We start from the raw sequence: 21,549 nt of genomic DNA, 5'->3' as shown, positions 1-21,549 counted from the left end.
GTGTCCAACTCTTTGTGACCAGTGGACAGTAGCCCACCAGGCTCCTCTGTCCATGGGATTCTCCAGGCAAGAATACTGGAGTAGGTTGCCATGTCCTCCTCCAGGGGATCTTCCTGACCTGTGGTTATTACTCTCAGCCAGATTCAGGTATCATTACCTTGTGTGATGTCCAGTTCCTTTGCAAGGATGGGCGGATGCCAGCTCATCTTTCTCCTCCTCCTTTCTATGTGGTCCAAGGAAGGAAGTCCTCTTCATGTGCTGACGTCCCAGCCCCTGCTGTGAGCGTTCTGCCTCCTGGAAGCAGTTGCCCTTGGACCTTACTGCTGTCTCTGGTTTCAAGCCTTTGTGCCCTCGTCAGCCTCCTGGTCCCAACCCCAGGCTTCTTGCAGACCGTCAGTCTTCTCAGCATTTCCGGGTCCAAGGGAAGGTCTGAGTCGCTGTTATAACTCGCATGGCAGCAGGAATCCCTGAAAGTCCCTCCATCTGGACCACTCCCACTGCCCAGACTGATGCTTACAGGACAAGAAGCATCGACTCTGATGTGGTTTACAGGTTATTTAGTGGCAGACAGCACAGTCTGCTATGCCTTGTTCAGGTAGAAAGCTGTTTGTGAAATGATGTTAAGTAGTTTATAGAGTCCCCTGAGCCATTCAGAGACTTGAGCTTGGATGCGAATGGCCAGGAACACAGAAGTCAGAAAATACCTACATTATAGAACATTCTAGCAAAATAGTATTATGTATTGGCACCCTTTTTGCTGGAAACTAGAGATAAGAGACTCCTTCACAGCTGCCTTAGAAGGCCTGGTGGCCTCAGGAGATAACTTACCATGCAACCCAAAGTCTCAGCATCAGACCCTGAAATCACATTGGTTCCTCTCACCTTCTGTCTTCTGTTGTCATGTCAGAGGGCGCTTGCTTTGGCAGAACCTAAGTGTGAAAGTGAAAGTTGCTCAATCCGGTCCAACTCTTTGTGACCCCAGGCTCCTCTGTCCATGGAATTTTCCATCAAGAATAGTGGAATAGGGTTCCATGCCCTTCGCCAGGGGATCTTCCCAACCCAGGGTTTGAACTCGGGTCTCCTGTGTTATAGGCAGATTCTTTACCATCTGAACCACCAGAGAAGACCAAGCCACATCTAAAGAGTCAGGCACAACTTAGCAAATGAATAGCAACAACAGCCATATCTAAAATCCTAAATATCAGCGAGTTTAGAAAATTTAGATTTTCAGCCTTGGCAAATCGAGCAGGGCCCACGAAAGAGGTTGGAGTGGGAAATGAGTTAGGCACTTCTCAGTATATGCAGAACTTGAGCATATTAATGGGATTAATATTATATTAATTAATATTAATCTCATTAATGTTAATGGGATTCTACTGGTGTTTGCATGTCATCTTGTCTCTCCCTTCCCCAGCCCAGTCCCAAGGCACTCACCCTGGGTCTTGTCTTCCCCACTTCTGACTTCCTTTTAGGACTGATGTTTACTGTTTCAGGAAGGGACGTTGCTCTGGCATCATTTTCCCTTTTCTTTTTGGACTATGCTTTACAACAAAACTTTGCTTTTTGAACTATGCTTTACAACAACTATGCTTTTCACACCTAAAGAAAAACTTTTCTGATGGAGCATACAAAAGAAAATTATTCTATCATTCAGCAAAGCAAAGAGTCCAAGTAAAAACATCTCACTATGGGCTTAAAAAAAAAATAAAAAAAACACGACTACTTTGAAATGGAAGCTGGTCCATAATATCAGGAGCAGAGAAGGCTTTTAAGTGGGTAGAGGGTGTGGCAGAGACTGGCTCTGTGGGCTCACAGGAGGTCCACACACAGTTCCCAGGCTTCCCTGAAGGCAGGGAGGGTCCAGATGATGGGGTCCTGGCCTGGAGCATGCGCACGACTATACACATCACCCCGGCCCTCTTTTTTGTCCTCGTTGTCGACTGGCTGAAAGGAGAGGTCCCAGTGGGAAGGCCCCACAAGATAGCGGAACCACAAAATAGAAGGCCCCGGATCTCCCAATAAGCACATAGAAGACCTTCCACTCAACTCTTCATGGAACTATAATGTGAGTAAAAAGTAAGTTACATATTTGTTAAGCCACTGAGATTTTTGAGTTGGTATAATATCAGCAATGGTAAATTTTCTGAGTAAACAGGGAGTACAGTGTCCCATGTTCTGTCTGAATCTCAGCCTTGGAATCTAGCATGGGACAGGTGAAAAGCAGGTACTCGATAAACCTTAACTCCTCCAGACAAGACCTAAATCAGCAGCAAGAACCGGGCACCAAGAGGGGGTGGGTTTCAGATGCCTGATCAAACACACTGATGTGGAATTAGGGAGGTCAGACAGGACGAAGAAGACAGAATGAACAGCTGTGCACGTCTTCCTCAGGCACCTTATCTCTTTAGCTGGACCCACCGCCCTGTGTTAGAGGAGGAAATAGCAATGCACTCCAGCATTCTATTCTTGCCTGACGAATCCCGCGGACAGAGGAGCCTGGTGGGCTACAGTCCACGGGATCACAAAGGGTTGGACACAACTGAGTGGCCGAGCACAGCCCTATTTGGTGCTAGTGGTAAAGAACCCGCCTGCCAACGCAGGAGACGTAAGAGACTCAGGTTCGATCCCCGGGTCAGGAAGATCCCCTGAAGGAGGGCATGGCAACCCACTCCAGTATTCTTGCCTGGAGAATCTCCATGGTCAGAGGAGCCTGGCGGGCTACAGTCCATGGGGCCGTAAAGAGTCGGACACAACTGAGTCGACTTAGCAAGGCGCAGCATGGCCCGGCGCAGCCTTATTGGAGTCGGTTCTGGCGTTCCCTCTGATGATCTATAGGGGTCTGGGGTTCAGAGAATTCCAGCAAATTGTCAAGGGTAAACAGCTGGCAGTGATCAAACTTGGATTCAAATCACAGCATTTTCATTCCAAAGCCTGTGTTTTGTCACTATGCTTTTTTTTTTTTCTTTTTCCAATTTTTATTGGAGTACAGTTGCTTTACAATGTTGGGTCATTTCTACTGTAGAGCAAAATGAATCGGCCATACATATACACATATCCCCTCCCTTTCGGACTTCCCTTCCCTTTCAGCTCAGCACACTGCATTAACTATAGTTTCTTGTGCTATATAGTAGGTTCTCATTAGTTATTCATTACACATAGTATCAATAGTGTATTGGAGAAGGCAATGGCACCCCACTCCAGTACTCTTGCCTGGAAAATCCCATGAATGGAGGAGCCTGGTAGGCTGCAGTCCATGGGATCGCTGCGAGTCGGACACGACTGAACGACTTCACTTTCACTTTTCACTTTCACACATTGGAGAAGGAAATGGCAACCCACTCCAGTGTTCTTGCCTGGAGAATCCCAGGGACGTGGGAGCCTGGTGGGCCGCCGTCTATGGGGTCGCACAGGGTCGGACACGACTGAAGTGACTTAGCAGCAGCAGCAGCATCAATAGTGTATATTTGCAAATCCCAGTCTCCCAATTCATCCCACCCTTGCATCCCCCTTGGTAGAAATGCGTTTGTTCTCTACGTCTGTCTCTATTTCTGTTTTGCAAATAAGATCATCTGTACCTTTTTTCTAGATTCCACATATGTTAATATATGATATTTGTTTTTCTCTTTCTGACTTACTTCTCTTTGTATGACACTAAGTCCATCCACGATGACTCATTTTCCTTCCTTTTCATGGCTGAGTGATATTCCATTGTCTTTATTTACCACATCTTCTTTACCCATTCCTCTGTCCAAGGGCATTTAGGTTGATTCTGTGTCCTGGCTAACGCAAATAGTGCTGCAGTGAACACTGGGGCACAGGTATCTTTTAGAATTACGTTTTTCTCTGTCTCCATGTCTTGTGTCACCAAGGGTTCTAGCATGGTTTGACCTCTCATGATATTTTAATTCCTGGAGGTCAGATATGTGCCTTACTTGCTTCCTGAGTGAATAGACATGAGCTTGGTATAAACTCAAAATATGCCAACTTGCTGGTTGCTTTGTGTGAACTCTCACAGATCTGAGTTCAAGAAAACCTAGACAGAAATGTCTTTTCCCCACAATTATGTAAATCACAGAAGGGCAAACAAACAGATGAAGTTTATGTGAGCTTGTCTCAGAGGAAATAGGCTGCCAATACTCACTCCGGAGGTAAGCCCATCACCCTTAGGTGACCCACACACAGCAGCATCTCAGAGCCCTGAGACCTGAATGCTGTCTGTGAAATGGCATCTGAAGAAATACATGGAGGGCTAGTTCGTTTCCTCTGGAGCCTGCTAAGGCCAAGCTTCTGTATTTCAAGTTTCTGGTTCTGTATTTTTTTCATCAAACCAAGTTTCCATTGTCATTCTTTTTTTTGGGTATTAAAAAGCAGTTATTATAGTCATTATTGGTGTTATTATTGGTTTTGAAAGTTAAGCTATTTCAACATGAAAAAGAGTAAGGAAAAAACACTCATCGTTTCTTCTCACAGAAATAATAATTCTTAGCATTTGGTATCTTTCCTTGTAGCTTTCCCCACGTATTAAATATGTGTATTTAATGCAGTTATTCTTGTACTAAATACACAGCATTCTCCTCTTTTCATATTATATCTTTTGTAAATGTTTCCCCATGTCACTGCATATTCTTGAAAAACATTGTAGTGGAATAATAATCCATCTCGAGCAAGTGATGTAATTTATTGAAACAGTTCCTTCTTTGGGGAATTTAAGTAGCTAAATGAATGTAGTTAATGTTATGTGGAAATAAATAATGCTATGATGAACATCATCGCATCCATGCCATTGTGCTCTTTCTTATTTCCTTAAGAGACTTCCTTAATCACATTTGTACAAGGAATAAATTATAAATATTTATGAGGTCTTTAATACATATTATCAAATGCTTTTACAAAGTGTATGGAGCATGCTTCCACCAGCAGTATGTTATCCATCCATCTCACCGTTCTTCTTTTAAAATCTGGGGTACAGTTGCTTTACGATGTGGTGTTGGTTCCTGGTATACAGGGAAGTGAATCAGCTGTATGTACACACACAGCCCCTCTTTTCTGGATTGCCTTCCCGTTTTAGGTCCCCCTGGAGCATCTGAGACATACAGTAGGTTCTCATTAGTTATCTGCTTTATGCATGCTAAGTCGCCTCAGTCGTGTCTGGCTCTTTGCAACCCTATGAACTGCAGCCTGCCAGGGTCTCCTGTTCATAGGATTCTCCAGGCAAGAATACTGGAGCGGGTTATTGGCCATGCCCTCCACCAAGGAATCTCCCCACCCCAGGGATCGAACTGAGTCTCTTAGGTCTTCTGCATTAGCAGGTGGGTTCTTTACCACTAACACCACCTGGGAAGCCCAGTTATCTATTTTATACACAGTATCGATAGTGTGTACGCGACAATCCCAGTCTCCCACTTCATCCCGCCCCTGCGTCCCTCTGGGTGTCCACACATTTGTTCCCTACATCTACGTCTCTATTTCTGCACCGCAAGTAGGTTCATCTGTACGTTTTTCTAGATTTCACATATGTGCATTAATGTATGATATTTGTATGTTGATGCATATATGTGGATTCGCTATTCATTCTTTAGCATGAAGTTGTAGAACTTCTCAATCTAGGGTCCCATAGATTTTGAGATGATCCCGAGGTCTGGGGCGAGCCTAAAATGTGTATGCCAATTTTTGTGTGAATGTACATTTTTCTGAGGAGAAGAGCTGATGACAGATGTTTAAGGATTAAATCATTCTTGTATGTTTATTCTTCATGTCTTAGAAAATAAACAAGGATGAACATTTCTTCAGAAAATAATAGGTTGAACATTTCTTCAGATATGTATGGGCTGTTTGTCTTGCTCCCCTCAGACTGGTCTCCTCATCCTGTTTGTGTTCCATTGAAATGTTTGTCTTTGTCTTTTTTATTTCTAAGAGACTTTTATATATGAGGGAGGCTAATCCTTTGTATGCCATATTTGTGTGCTAATTATCTTCCTAGCTCAGTGGCTTTTTTCATAAAGAGAGATTGAAAATCATTAGGGAGTCAGTTGAACAGTGAATATTCCCTTTGTTACCCCATCTATCATTTCTACATTTAGAAAGCCCTTTTCCAATTAGAGATCAGTACAATATACGTCTGTAATTCCTTGTAGTGTTTTATGGTTTGCCACATATTTAATCCATCTTGAATTTAATGTATTATTCATTCATTTATCTGTTTCTTCTTTTAACAAATATTTACTGTGCCCTAATTATGTGTCAGGCACTTACTCTGGAGTGGGAACTTAATTTGATATTTTCCTTGACTGACTTGGTCATTTTTCTCCATTACCATCTGCTGTATTCTCTACTGCTTCCTTTATTACATTTTATTAAATTATGTTAAATTTATTAAATATTAAAATTTTATTACTAGTATTTTATATTATTAATATGCCTACTTGCATATTATACATTTTGTTAAATAGGAAATAAATGTGTTAATTGCTACACTAAATGGAAATATTTATAACTTTTAATAGTAAATAAATTTAATAATTATAAAGAATATATGGTATTTTGGGTGCCATTTCTTTTATTTCATTAAGCTTTCTTTGAATCTTCCACTCTTTCCACACTCTTTAGGCGACTATAGCTCTAGGATTTATTTTAATATTTGATAACACTTGCTGCTTCTTAGGAGAAGGCAATGGCACCCCACTCCAGTACTCTTGCCTGGAAAATCCCATGGACGGAGGAGCCTGGTAGGCTGCAGTCTATGGGGTCACTAAGAGTTGGACACGACTGAGTGACTTCACTTTCACTTTTCACTTTCATGCATTGGAGAAGGAAATGGCAACCCACTCCAGTGTTCTTGCCTGGAGAATCCCAGGGACACGGGAGCCTGGTGGGCTGCCGTCTCTGGGGTCGCACAGAGTCGGACACGACTGAATGACTTAGCAGTAGCAGCAGCTGCTTCTTAGCATTCTTCTACAAAATTCTTAGCTATTTTAAATCATTTTTTCAGATGAGTATCAGAATCATTTTTCCAAGAAAATGGGTATGATGTTTAGCAAATCTATGAACATCCTTCTGGTCCTTATTTATATTTTATCCTCTTTATCTCTAATAAGATGTTTTTAATATAATGTATGCATATTTTAACAGCTCATGCCAACATTGGGCTTCTAACATTTCTACCGGTATTTCTAATTTCTAACAGATTTTCATTGTTGTTGCTGCTTTTGTTTGCATATTGGAAGCTTTTTGATTTGAGATACAGGATTTCTTGTCTGTTAATTCATTATGTATTGTAAAGTATGTCTTTTGATTTTAGATTTCTGTCCCAGATGATACACAGCTACTGGACTGATGTTTCCCCCAAATCTGCGAACACTGGACTAACTGTCCCTCAGCCTAGGTAACTTCCAATCCCACCCTCATGCTCCTGTGTATCCCTGAAACAGACTATAATGGAAGGCAATATTCTGCTGCAAGAATCTTCTCTGTGATCTCAAAGAAGTCATTGAGTGATGCACAATTAAGAAGATTTTGTCACTCACATCAATTTCAGAGTTTTCCCCCTTAAACCAGATAGCTTTTCTTTTCATTTTTAAAATTGTGGCTTTTTCTCATTGTATTATCCAGTATTACGCTCTAGGGGTTGGTACTGCTTTTCTTTTCATTTTTATATGCTGGTTCTTCCTTACTTTATTATCTAGTTTTGTGCCTTTTGCTTTTTGCTGCTTCCTTGGTTCTTTTTTTGCTATATATGCTGTGTTTTATTTATTTTTTCTTTTTTTATTGATGTATAGTTGATGTATTATAGTTGGGTTAATTTCCACTGTATGGCAAAGTGACTCAGTTACACATATACATACATCCTTTTTCATCCTCTTTTCCATTATACTTTGATATAGTTCCCTGTGCTATACAGTAGGACCTTGTTTTATCCATTCTGTATATAATAGTCTGCATCTGGTTACTCCAAACTCCCACCTAACCCTCCTGTATCCTGCTCCCCCTCGACAACACCAAGTCCGTTCTCTATGTCTGTGAGTCTCTTTCTGTTTCATAGACAAGTTTGTACCATATTTTAGATTCCACATATAAGCGATATCATACGGTATTTGTCTTCCTCTTTCTGACTTACTTTACTTAATGTGGTCATCTCTAGGTCCATCCAGGTTGCTGCTATTTTTTTTTTCTCTTAGAAATTTGGAATCCCAAATTGGAAGCTTTTTGATTTGAGATACAGGATTTCTTGTCTGTGGGAGGCAAAAATCACTTCCTCATGCCCACTAGGTTTGTTGTGGATCTTGATTCTGGATTGAGAAGTGGCGGGCGTGTTTGAGAGGTCAGATCATGGTGTGTACTGACACTTATCACAAATTTCCAAAAACTCTCAATAGTACCTAAAATTCATGGAAAGATTCGATAATAAGGTGTCTTATTTGTGATCTGTTCATAAGGGGTAGAATGCAAGAGAGAAGCTGGGGAAGGTCATTCTGAACGTCTGTAGAAAGCGCAAGAGGAAGGCAGAGATGCTACCTGAGAAGAAGGCGGGCCACCCAGAACCAGGGAGGCTAATGGAGAACATGTGCAATAGCTCGGGGTGGGAGTTGATGAACACCGGTAATGGGTAGGTGTTATTTGGAAGAAAAGAAAGGGTGGCATTTAAGAAATATTTAGGAGCTAGGGCTAATGGCTTGATGGAAGAAACAAAGGAAAAGCAGAGATGTAAAAGACTCCCAGCCTTATGGTGGGACTGGCTGGGAGAATGGTGGTACCATTATTTGCGACAGAGGGTTTGGGAGAAAGAGATGCTGTGTGTTGCAGAAGAGGAGCTCCAGGACCCAGGACTCTAATGAGGGGGCTGAAGCCTGATTTAGGTGACATATTCAGTGTTCCTTAGGTTACTATTTAATAATGAAGATATGGGGAAACACGTTGCTCTCCTTCCAGTGATTACCACAAAGATTACTGGTTACACAAAAAAACATGTCCCTGAGTAAGCTGCTTCCAGCAACATCTATTAGTTCTGAAAGCACAACAGAGTCTTTGGAAAAAAAGAAACATCCTCTATCATCAGGTTACCTTCCTGTCCCTACACTGGAATGAAGTCTTTCAGAGATGATGTCTTGTCATGTTTATCAATCCCCGTGACCTTTACATAACGCACCAAGACAACAGTGGGACAAAACAGGAACAACACAGTAGAAGCGTTTCTGAGATGAACGGAGTCAGGAACCCTGCGGAGTGTGGGAGATCCAGAAGAGGAAGACGGCCCACTCCAAAGAGGGGAAGGACCCTTCACTGTCAACCGCTTCTGGGCAGAGAAGTGAGTGGAAACTGGGTTCAAGATATTCCTGCTTCATAGCCTGCATGCTCGAGGGCCCAAGAACCACAGCTACTGAGCCCCACGTGCCTCAACTAGCGAAGCGTGTGTGCCTAGGGCCTGTGATCCACAACAAGAGAACCCGCCGCAATAAGAAGCCCTCGCACTTGCAACGAAGAGTAGCCCCTGCTCGCTGTAACTAGAGAAATCCCTGCATAGCAACCAAGGCCCAGCACAACCAAAAATAAAAGAAAATAAAATGTAAAGTGTGCAAGCAATAAATGTTAAAGAAAAAATGCTTCATGAACTTGTTTCTAGTAAGACTGTTCGGTCCAGGACCCTTGTGGAAAGAGCACTGGACGAGGAGTCAGAGATGTAGGCCCTGTACCCCCCGCGGGGTGTCCCGTCACTTCCCTGGGCTTCTGTTTCCTCATCTGTCGTGTATGCAGGCTCTTTCTGTTCTAAAGTACAGAGTCTTCAATGTCTTCTCACGCCCTAAAGTGAATCAAATGCAAATAAGGAAGAAAGGTACGGATGACAAACAAAGCATTCCTGAAACTCAGACAGGCCAGAGGCAAATGATTTCTTTGGAGCAAGAAACAGCAAGAGAAGTTACTAGACGCAGCCTCAGCATAAAGGCTTTCTGATGTCCTTTTGCCCAGAATCTGACCAGCTCCCCGCAGTGTCTCCTGAGAACAATGAGGTGTTTATGTGTATTGTCACTAAGACTCCCCCAAGAGAGACTTGGGTGGCAGTGTTACTATTGTGGGCATGGAACCACCTTGATTCAATTCATTTCCGTCTGGGATGAAGTGAGTTGAGGGTTCTCGGTCCAGCCCCGTGAGAAAGCTGTCACCCACATCAGGAAAAAGAAACTGAGGTGGAATTTCCCCGCCCAGGGACATTTCAGCTGTGGGCCAACAGGACACTAGTGAAGGCGGTCTGATGACTCGCGGTCCAGTCAACCACATTATTAAGCATAATAATAGCATGACTGCTTCTGTTACTAAAATCCAGACACAGGATTGTGCTGGGATCTTCAGACAGAAGACACCATGATAGAACAACCTCAGGAACAGCTGTACAATGGATGTGGTATTGATGGTCACACGGAATTTCCTCCTAGCTTCCGTCAAGGTAAAGCTGATGGTGTCATTCCAAAGGATGATTCAGTACAAGAGTTTAACACACACCACCACGAAATGGTCCAGAGAGGTACAGCTCTGCTGCTTTGTCTTGATTAAAGAGTAGTGAGTTGTCTGCTTCACTTTTAGGCACTCACTGGCACCAGATTCGTCACAAAAGTATCAATCCCAGAGGCTTTTATTTAAGGAGGTGAACTCTCCCTGATGACTGTACCAACCCTGTGGTCCAGTGTATTAGTTAGGGATACTTTCGGCTTCAAGTAACCTGAATCCCACTTAACAGTGGTGTTATGACACATATATATTTATTATTTCCTCAACAGGGAGTTCCAAAGTTAATTTATAGATGGTAAAACATTAATTCAACAGTTTAAGTTTATCATCAAAAAGATTCAGGCTCTTTCTTTATACCTTGCTATCATGAGAATATGGCTTTTTGTTGTTGTGTTTGATGCCTCATGGTTACAAAATGGCTGCTGTGGTGCCAAGTATGCCAACCATATTTAAAAGCTCTTAGTAAGAGTTAGGCAGTAGGCTTTCCTCTCATGGTTTCTGTTTATTAAGAAAGCTCTGCCTTTCCTAGAGCAGACAGTCCTCAGCATACATCTCCTTCTATTACACCGGGCACAACTTGGGGCATTGGGCTACCCCTGCCTGAAAGGGATGCTATGAAAGGGCAAAAGAATGGATTGTTGAGAACAGCCTCTGAGTAACCAAACAATAATATCTTGCACACCCAGTGACGTGCCTGAGACAAGCACTTTCCTTTAAGGAAGCTTCTTTTGTTTTCCAGGAGTACAAAGATCTTTACAGGAGGAGCAACAAAGTATAGCTGCCTTGGACAAAAATCTATTCAAGCTTAAAATGCAAGAGCATTAGCTGCTCAGAGCCGTCACCAAGGAGAGATAAAATACGTCTGCTCTCTCAAGACCTGGGAGATGCTTACAGTGTGATTATTTTTTTGGCTAGGAAAGCTGCTTAGCCGACAGAAAAAGCAACGTACCTGAACATTTATGAGTCGGCTTTTCAAAGACAGCAACCCATCTTCCTTTTCAGCGCCCCCACCCCCAGCTCCCCCTTCCCTGGAAGGGAACACTTAGCAAAACTAAATAAATTATCAGCTGGGCCATGAAGAAATGCTCTCACTGGGTAATGCTGGCGAGTCTTGAAGTCATAAAGCCAGCCCCGGAGCTCAGGGTCATCCTTGGAGGAGCCAGCTGCTAGGGGAGTGGACGCTCAGCTGCCCTTGTCACCTTGCTGCCCAGGGGACTGGAACAGAAGAGACAGGGGGCTGCTTTGCACTGATCTGAAAGACAGGGTGGAAAACTGTTCTCATCGGAGGCCGCTCAGGATCGTGTAAGCGTGGAGTCAGAATAAAGCACTGACGTGTCATGAGCTGAGCCTGGGCTGGAGCTGAGGGTCCTGGCTGCCAGGACCTGCTTTCCCACCTTCTTGCTGGCCTATGTCCTGTGAGTCAGTTAACTGCTCCGAATGTTGCCTTAGCTGGAAATTAGGGATAAGAAAAGCAACACTGATCTCTGCTATAGATTGAATTGTGTTCCCCTCCCCAAGTTCATATGCAGACGTTCTAACCCCCGATGTATTCGGAGATAGGGCTTTCTGGAGGTACTTAAGGTTAAGAGAGGTCACAAGGGTGGTGCCCTAATCCATAGAGCTGGTGGTCTTTTTAAAAAATCATTATTATTATTTTTAATGTATTTATTTTGGCCACACGGGGTCTTCATTGAGGCCCTTGGCCCTCCACTGCTGTGTGCAGGCTTTCTCTAATTGCAGCAAGTGGGAGCTGCTCTCCAGGGGTGGTGCCAGGGCTTCTAATTGCAGTGGCTTCTCTTGTTTCGGGGCACAGGCTCAGGCGCATGGGCGCATGGGCCTAGTTGCTCCGTGGCATGCGGGATCTTAGTTCCCAGACCAGGGGCTGAACCCGCATCGACAGGCATCTCCTGCATCGACAGGCAGATTCTTAACCGCTAGACCACCAGGGAAGTTCCCAGAGCCAGGGGTCCTGTAAGAAGAAGTGCCAGATCTTTTGTTCTCTCTCTGCCAGCTCAGAAGAAAAGCTTTGTGAGGGTGCAGACAGAAGGCGGGCAGCTGCAAGCGAGTTAAAGAGCTCTCACCAGGAACCGAATTAGTCTGCATCTGGATCTGGGGCGTCCAGCCTCCAGAACTGCGAGAAAATACATTTCTGTTTAAGTCGACTATCTGTGGTATTCTGTTACTGCTGCTGAGCTGACTAATACAGTCTCCTGGTGCTTGACAGGTGCAAGTTAGAGGGAGCAGGCAAGGGTGCTCAGCGGGTTCCCGTGCTCCGTCCAGACCTTAAACGTGGCTCAGACCTTTGCAGCACGTGGGGAATCACAGGGCAGGAAGTGTGAAGGGGCTCCTAAAGTCGGCCAGCTCCGGGTTCTCTTTTGGATGACATTCTCTTTCCCCAGGGGGCTTCCCCCACTGGATCAGTGGTAAAGAATCTGCTTCCAATGCAGGAGACACAGGAGACGAAGTTTCGATCCCCGGGCTGGGAAGATCCACCGGAGTAGGGAATGGCTAGCCACTCTAGCATTCTTGCCTGGGCAATCACAAGGACAGAAGAGCCTGGTGGGCTGCAGTCCACGGGTTCACAAAGAGTCAGACACGACTGAGCGTGCACATGTGCCCCCCGCCCCCGAGAAATGCAGACCGATCTGTTTTCTCCTGCCTGGAATCCCCTGCTATTCCAGGAGCGAAGCCCAGCCCCTTCCTTCTCTGCAACAAGCATCAGGACAGGACGCTTTTTGTTCTACCCAGCCGCTCCCTCCTCCGGAGATTTGTGTTTCCAAGAGATCTAGGGAATAAACAATCACACCAGGACCTTCGACTCATCCAATTAGTGATCCCAAACCTGCTGACCCCCTGGGACCATCTAGCTACATGCCGAAAAGGAAAACCTTTCTGTGAAGCTGGAATCTTTGACAAATGCTATATCTATTGTGTTAATTCAACGACACTTATACTCTAGAACATGTATATTCTTTCCCCTTTCTGATTGGGGGCGGAGAAATAGTTAAAAATACTTGCTAACTCTCCAAGGCCTACTCCCCCAAAGAATGGGACCAGGTGCCGACCCCTCAGGTTGCTCTTGGCCTTGGGGACTGAGGTGTGACGGGATGGCTCTCTCTGGGGCTCCATGATTTCCTACAGCTCTGGTGACCCCACTCTGATCAGCGGTAAACACAAAGCCTCTGGAAGCGGTCCTTCCAAATTTATTCAAAGTTAAGCAAGGTTGTCCGCTTGCTGGCCAGCAGTAGTGGCCTGGAGGGCAAGCCTCCTCAGCCTGGAGCCTGAACTGGGCCAGGGGATGAGCGGGGGCAAGCTGTTGATGAGTATCTCATACCCAGGCCTCCTTGTTGTGGTATTTATTTTATTTTTGTTTTTTGATTTTTACTGGAGTATAGTTGACTTATTGGAGTATAGTTGTGTTAGTTTCAGGTGTACGGCAAAGTGATTCAGGTATACATATACATATTCATATATCCACTCTTTTTTGTAGATTCCTCTCCCATACAGGCCTTTACACAGTACTGAGCCAAGTACCCTGTGTGATACAGTAGGTCTTTCCTGTTCTGCACTTAGTCACTCAGTCCTGTCCGACTCTTTGTGACCACATGGACTGTAGCCCGCCAGACTCCTCTGTCCATGGGGATTCTCAAGGCCAGAATACTGGAGTGGGTTGCCATGCCCTCCTCCAGCGGCTCTTCCCAACCCAGAGATGGAACCCAGGTCTCCTGCATTGCAGGCAGATTCTTTACCAGGGAAGCCCGCAGTAGGTCTTTATTATTTTTCTATTTTAAGCATTGGGTTTCCCTGGTGGCTCAGAGGGTGAAAAATCCACCTGCAATGCAGGAGTCAGTTCAGTCACTCAGTCGTGTCCGACTCTTTGTGACCCCATGCACTTCAGCATGTCAGGCTTCCCTGTCCATCACCAACTCCTGGAACCCACTCAAACTCATGTCCATCGCATCGGTAATGCCATCTGAACATCTCATCCTGTCGTCCCCTTCTCCTCCCACCTTCAATCTTGCCCAGCATCAGGGTCTTTTCAAATGAGTCAGCTCTTCACATCAGGTGGCCAAAGGATTGAAGTTTCAGCTTCAGCATCAGTCCTTCCAATGAATATTCAGGACTGATTTCCTCTAGGATTGACAGGTTGAATCTCCTTGTAGTCCAAGAGACTCTCAAGAGTCTTCTCAAACACCACAGTTCAAAAGCATCAATTCTTCGGTGCTCAGCTTTCTTTATAGTCCACATCTCTCACATCTATTCATGACTACTGGAAAAACCATAGTTTTGACTAGACAGACCTTTGTTGGCAAAGTAGTGTTTCTGCTTTTTAATATGCTGTCTAGGTTGGGCATAGTTTTTCTTACAAGGAGCAAACATCTTTTAATTTCATGGCTGCAGTCACCATCTGCAATGGTCAGGAAGATCCCCAGGAGAAGGGAATGGTTACCCACTCCAGTATTCTTGCCTGGTGAATTGCACGGACAGAAGAGCCTGGTGGGCTACAGTCCATGGGGTCGCCAGACACAGTCAGACACAACGGAATGACTAATACACACACTTTGTACGTAGCCGTGTGGATATGTCAACCCCAGTTTCCCAGTCTCCCCTTCCTCCATCTATCCCTTGGTAACCGTACATTTGTTTCCTACATCCATGACTCTACTTCTGTTTTGTAAACAAGTTCATTTGCACCCTTTCTTTCTCTGTGATATTTATTTTAATATCAGATTTTCATTCATCTTCAGTGCGTGTCACCAAAGGGAGATACACACATACACACCACACACCTCCTTGTAAGGAAAAATGCTAGGTAGGTTATAGTTTCCTTCTGGGAAGAAAAAAGAAAAAAAGCCCCACAAACGCTCTCAGTATGATTTCATAGGCCGTGCTAATTATTTTTTAGGGCGAGCATAATAAAACCCAGGTGATTTGCCCTCAGCATTTTCTCCTTCTCTTCACACGGCTCTAGATCATTTTCCCACACGGCGAGCAATTACCACGAGCCCTGCAGTTTTTACCAGACACGCTTTGTGGGAACCAGGCTGGAATACACAGAGGTCAAAGCGCTCTCGCGCTCCCAAATCTTGGCATTATCTTGTGGATTGTAAGACACGCCTGTGACACGTTGAATTCAGACCATTTACAAGATCAGCAAAACAGAAGGGGTTCCTGTGGGGAGCTTTTCCCCCTAAGATTCCCTCATCAGAACAGGGCTCAGCCAAGGGTGATGTTCTGTCCGGGTTCCCGGCCTGTGGGGCAGGGCTGGGCTCTCCCCGACCCAGCTTCTCCGGGGCAGCTGAGGGGTCTGGGGGCACTCACGGTGGCCGGCGAGTAAAGATATTCAGAGATGTGTCTGCTCTGAGAACAGTGTTTTTTATCTCACAACTATTGTATGGGGCTCCCCACGTGGTGACAATGATAGAGAATCTGTCTGCCAATGCAGGAGATGCAAGAGACTTGGGTTCTATCCCTGAGTCGGGAAGATTCCCTGGAGAAGGAAATGGCAACCCACACCAGTATTCTTGCCTGGAGAATCCCACGGACTGAGGAGCCTGGCAGTTACAGTCCACGGGGTCACTAAGAGTCGGACAGGAGCAAATGATTGTATAAGTTATTTAAAGTAAGATGCAAGGATACCTGGGTCAGCCACATACCCAGATGACAGCACTGACCACCAGAATGGAAACACACATTTGGAAGAACTTTCTGGAAAGAGAGACGTGGGCCTGTATATTGCCTGGGATTGCAGGTCCTCTGTCTGCCCACTGCTGGGATCTCAACCCAGGTGTTACTTCCTCCAGGCAGTCCTCCCTGACTGCCCATGCTGTCTCGTCCTGCCAGCCTGTCACCACCATCCCCTCTGCCACTGGTCTTTATCCTCCTCTCCTAACATATACTTCTCTGAAATGCTTGCATTTGTGTGTTTAATTGATTTCATGGCCACTATTTCTACTAGGATGTAACTGCCTCCTGTTGCACCCACTGTTTTATCCACAGAGCCGATTCAGTTCCTGGACCAGAGTAATTCCCAATACGTATCTGTGGACTTTTCACCTATTTTGTCTCCATCCCTATGTTGTAAGCACAGATGCTGGGTGGGAGACCGTGTCGGGTGTTCACATCCCTTCACTTTAAGGATCCATCATTGACTTGCTCTTCATTCATTCATTTATTTATTTGTTCATTGACATGTTGACACCTACATCCATACTGTTAGATCAAGTCTCTGACGGTTACCTTGTAGCTTATGATTATGCTGTTGTTGATTTTTTAATTGGAGGATAATTGCTTTACAATGCTGTGTTTGTTTCTGCTCCACACCAGTGTGAATCGGCCATAAGTATACATATATCCCCTCCTTCTTGAACCTCCTTCTCACCCCCCACCCATCTCCCCCCTCTAGAGCACTGAGCAGAGACCTCTTTGCCATGCAGCAACTTTCCCCTTGCTATCTGTTTGACACGTGGTAATGTGTATGTTTCGATGCTACATTCTCAATTTGTCCCATCCTCTCCTTCCCCCACTATGTCCACAAGTCTGCTCTCTGTGTCTGCATCTCTATTCTTGCCCTGCAAGTTTTGCTGTTTTAAAAGCACTGTCTGGGATAGGCAGAGAGAACCTGGGATTGGGCTTCCTGGCTCCTCACATTAAACTACAGGCCAAGCGCCACTCGCGAGCCCATCTCCTCGCTGCCCCTGGAGATGAATAAACAGACTGAATGGTGCACTCCCCTGAACACCCCTGCCCCTTGGGGTTTCAGACACTCCTCTCATTATCTGTGTGACCATTCTACAGATGTGGAAATCAAGGCTCCTGGAGACCAGGTAGCTCCCAAGCCCATCTGTCAGCAGCAGAGAGACCTCTATGAAGAAGCATTTCGTCTGATTCGCTATGGATGGATTTTGGTAGTAAGTCTCCTTCCGACCTCTGTCGATCCAGCCAAGAAGAGGGCGCTGCCTTCCTCTCTCCGGCCTGTTACTGAAGGACCACGCAAGGCAGGTTGCAAAGCCATCAGGGAAGACTCAGAATTGAAAGTGAGTTTCCAGATTGTCCAGGCTCCGGGTGAGGGCCTGAGGTCAAGAGACATGAAGTCATTCGCTCAACCAGGGTCAAGTCAAGGTTCAAACCCAGGTCTTGGGTTCCCGGGTCAGTGCATCCAGGTTCAAGACCTCCATGACTTAACTGGAGGGCACTGCCCAGCCTCCAGGGAGCAGGGCGCTGGTGGTCCCCATTCTCTCCTCTTGCCCCACTGCCCCCAGTATGCCCGCCATGTACTGGGAAGCTCCCAGTATAGCTTCCTCCCACAGGGCCTTTCCATTCACCCTTAGCTTCCACTTGGTTCAGATGCAACCCTTGGCTGAAGCGGGTTTAACTGGTGCCATGGCAGTGGCAGGGCTGCCCATAGATGCTCCTACAAACATTTATATCCTGGGTTATTTATGTGGCTAGAAACTCTATTCCATTGGCCTTATAGGATCAGCCCAAGATGACCCCCTCCCCACTCCACTGGCCCCATTAATCCCCATCAGCCCCTCCCTTCTGTGCATCTGACAGCATCTGGGCTTACCCCCTGCACACCGCTCTCCTTTCTGCAGAAAACCTTTCTCCATCAGCTGCAGGACAGTCCCTCCCTGGCTTTACCTGTCCCGTGAGCACTTTCCAACCCCCTCTGATCTTCTTTTCCAAATTCCCACAACAGTTAAGATTTATGCCACCCAGTCTTCACTAAGGAACACAGACCCTCCGGCTGTTCTCTGTTATTTAACTTGGGGCCATCTTGTTTCTCCAGCCGAATTATGAGCCTAGATCATGTGAATAACATCCTGGTCCCCAACCAGTACAAATCCACGAACTGGTTGAAAAGGAGCGTTTTGCCTGCTAATTTTTAAATGACAGATGACAAGATAGGAAGTTGGTCTTTAGCAGGTAAAGTGAGAGAAGCATGTTGTAGGTTAGTTCCACATTATGCTGTCCCCTGGCTTTGAAAGCCAGATTGTTGAACTTGGGAATATCCATTCAGACTTTTTTTCTCCACACCCCTGCTCCTCCAACCTTCCTATGAATTCCTAGGAATTATTCATCAGCAACGAGGCTTCCCAGGTGGCGCTAGTGGTAAAGAACCTGCTGCCAATGCAGGAGATGTAAGAGGCACAGGTTCAATCTCTGGGCTGGGAAGATCCCCTGGAGGAGGGCAAGGTGACCCACTCCAGTATTCTTGCCTGGGAAATCCCATGGACAGAGGAGCCTGGCGGGCTACGATCCATGGGGTCATAAGGATTCGGACCTGACTGAAGCAACTCAGCATGCACGTACGCATGCACGTATATTCACCAGTCTCACCCGTTCCTGGCCTGGAGGTACGATGTTTTCTTTTAGCCTCTGCTGTTCCCACAGGGAAGTCTCTGCCTTCCTGGCATCATTTTGATCTGGTCGTAGTGCTTGCTGTCATAAGCCCCTGATCATAATTTCTGTGTCTGGAACTGGTCATTGAGAGAAGCCACTTGGAACTTTGGAGGGCAGGCCTCATTTTTTTTATTTTTTTAAATTCTGAGCAAATCCAAACCTGCTTTGACATCCAGGGGGTGCTGGGGAATATCAGTCTGAGAGGTTTCCGTTTTGATCAACAAGCTCTCCAAACTTCCTCCACTCCCTGCGGTCTGACAGATCCCTGCAAAACACAGCTCTGACCCCACAGAGGCCTTGGGAAGAATGGTCGAACCAGAATGCCATAAAAGCTGGGGTTTTAACTTCACAAAAATAACAGCTGGTGAGACCCGCATGGAAAACATCTTCCGAGTCCAGAGAAAGAACACGTTCATGAGCACTCATACACACACCCTGTGAGGCTCTGGACCAAATCCATCTTCATCTAAGTAGAAGTGTATGAACCTCAAACATCTTTTTTTTTTTTTAAAGAGAGAAAAGTTGAAGCCTGTAGTGACTGAGGCCGAGCAGAAGAGGAGATCCAGGGTCCTCTCTGCATCTTCTCCAGCCCATCCGCACCCCAAATCTTCCTTCTCCTCCTCTGACCCCCTGAAGAAGGCGTGTGCTATGACTGTCATGAAGTGTAAAGAAATAGTTTCAAAAATCTTCAAAAGGCTGGCAGCATAAAAACCCCTGGCTCTGTCGTTTCTCTGTTTCTGCAAGCAGCAAAAAGATCCATAATTCTCACACTTAATGTAATTCCAAGGCATCTAAAGTGATTTACAGTCGGTTTACTCAATACTTTCAGCTTTATTTAATGTAACAGTTATGGCACATAAAAAGTTTATTGAAAATCCTTTGGGAGTGCGATTGAGTAAGAAAGAGTCGTTGCTAATACCATTACAGGAACAGGAGGAAAGGATTTCAGCCTGTTTTCTCTCTGACCTTTATGGTCCCAGGAACAAGGGTTATGGAGGGAAGGACACCTCTCTGCCATCACGTGGACTTGCGCCCGGGAGTCTCTGGCGCTGCCATCCTGGCTGTTTCTGGGTGGCTCTTTTTTTGCACTTGGCTGCCAAGGAGACTTGGATGGTAGCCCTCAGGTTACATTACCCAGAAGCCTCTGTTGTTATGCAGAGTCCAGGTTCAGAAAGGCCTGCTAAAGGAAAAAAAGCCAACATTGTCATTTTTTCCCCTTCTGATGCTTACCTGTTCTCTACTCTTAAATCAGCCTCGCTCTCTGGTTGCCTCACCTCCGCTGGCATGCTGTTCGGCCTCCTGGAGTCCCTGAGGCCCTAGAGGGGAGGTGGAGAGACTTGAGCAAATATTCCCCAGACCCTTGCAACAGTCAGGTTTGGTTACTGCTCTGGAGATGAAAACACTGCAGTTTCCTGTGGTCCCCCCGCTGTCTGCCTCAGAAAGGAAATAATCTATTGAAAGAGTGCCTTTCACTCTTCAAATACTTGACATGTGCCCATGTAACTTCCCATTAGCTGCAAAAGAAAATCAGAATCTAGAACATAGCTAGCAGACCCCCAAAGCCTGCCTCCACAATGTCCATGAATTCAGTGAATATGGCTTCTTGTTTCTGGTTGAATTAGTTCCCTGTGTCTGCTCCTCCCCTGTGACTGCTTAGATTTGGGAATTTGAAGAATCTCAGTGTAAATCGAGAGGACTTCAGTGCAGGTAAATATCAGCATTGAGTCTTTCATTCATCTTTCTGCTACATGTGCACCTAACTTCTAGCCAATTTCTTCAGTAAAAGTAGTATTCTTGGCTCTGTCTGTATCTTTTTCTTTCTCTCTGTTCATCTCTCTCCTCTCTCTCATATACACTTTGTAGCTTTCTGGTAGTCTACCTCATTGTTGATTTCAAGATAACTGAAGCTTTTCTCATCTTTAAACACATTTACATAACAAAACAAAACATTCTCAAATGGATATCACTTCAAATTAAATTACCCACTTTTCTTTCTGCCTAAACAAAGTACTCTAGTACGAACATATTTAAAGTTTCCCATGTTGTCTCCATAACATCCCCGGGCGGTGGTTTTACTGAGTGGTGATGCAATGAAGCTTCCAAGATCTCTTGAAACATCTTGTCCCGACTCTAAACGGCTGCTTTTGCTTTCAAATTTCCATCCCTCTTTCACGCAAACACATTATTTTTCAGTTTCATACTTTCCTTGTTGCTTTTAATTTTATCTTCCTCTTACTTTCTAACGTCTATCCTAGTATCTAACATTACATGGGAAGATGCCATATAATCTCATTTAAAGCTTGATTTTTGTGGTATGTATTTTAGTTTTTCAGAAGTATTTTTATATTCTCCTCTGATTCTCAGCTGGGTTCCTAGCATTTGTGGCTGTCAATTAAGTGTTTGGCATATATGTGACATGAGGCAATATATTGTATATGTGTGTGTATCTATTTACACGTACACACATAAACTTGAGAGTTTAAAACTTTTATTTACAGATTGTATATAGGGGGTTGGGATACAACATTTTTCTGTTCTCTCATCTCTGTCGAAGAGGAATAACATCGCTTTGACTTTGGTTCATTCTTGTGATCTCTAAATAATGACTGGGTCAGACTCCCAGGCCCTAGAACCCAACTTCCTGGT

The sequence above is a fragment of the Dama dama genome, chromosome 32 (genome assembly GCF_033118175.1).
Source record: "Dama dama isolate Ldn47 chromosome 32, ASM3311817v1, whole genome shotgun sequence".
Lineage (NCBI taxonomy): Eukaryota > Metazoa > Chordata > Mammalia > Artiodactyla > Cervidae > Dama > Dama dama.
Note: the sequence above shows the minus strand (reverse complement) of the source record.